Source organism: Acanthisitta chloris, unplaced genomic scaffold, assembly GCF_000695815.1.
Source record: "Acanthisitta chloris isolate BGI_N310 unplaced genomic scaffold, ASM69581v1 scaffold4953, whole genome shotgun sequence".
Classification (NCBI taxonomy): Eukaryota; Metazoa; Chordata; class Aves; order Passeriformes; family Acanthisittidae; genus Acanthisitta; species Acanthisitta chloris.
The window spans coordinates 20,262-20,634 of record NW_008663146.1 but is presented as its reverse complement, the minus strand read 5'-3'; the positions used below and the strand labels follow the sequence as shown (position 1 = coordinate 20,634).

Sequence of the window (373 nt, the reverse complement as noted above, 5' to 3'; positions counted from 1 at the left end):
TTCCCATCTTTAACCAGATGTTAAATTCATGTGAATTTATTTCATGTGAATGATTTCCCTTGTTTTAAAAGGAATTACAGTATCTTGAGTAGGTTCTTTAGCAAGAAGGGTTGGTTTTAGATTATACTCAGGTTTATAAATCCACCTCATTCCTTGCCGATTGCCACCTGAATGGACAATCTCTGTAAAAACTTGTGTATTCAAGATGATGAGGTCTCCAAAGAAATGTTGCTGGAACAAAAACCATCTGGAGCTGCAAGTGCAGACAAGGCTGTATTACTTGCTTTGGTGTTTCTTTATCACAGTTGCCACAGTTTTGTTGGTTAGCTTTGAAACTGTGAAAGCAAACTCTTCCCAACCATCCCCATCAGCC

At 38.3% G+C, this 373-nt stretch overlaps 1 protein-coding gene across 1 annotated transcript in view; it reads left to right on the top strand.

Annotated features, from left to right (window-relative positions):
- The window catches only part of SMAP1 (small ArfGAP 1), a gene marked incomplete at its 5' end in the record, with an annotated part of 24,186 nt that overhangs the window by 22,531 nt on the left and 1,282 nt on the right, over nt 1-373 (top strand). The window lies entirely within an intron of this gene.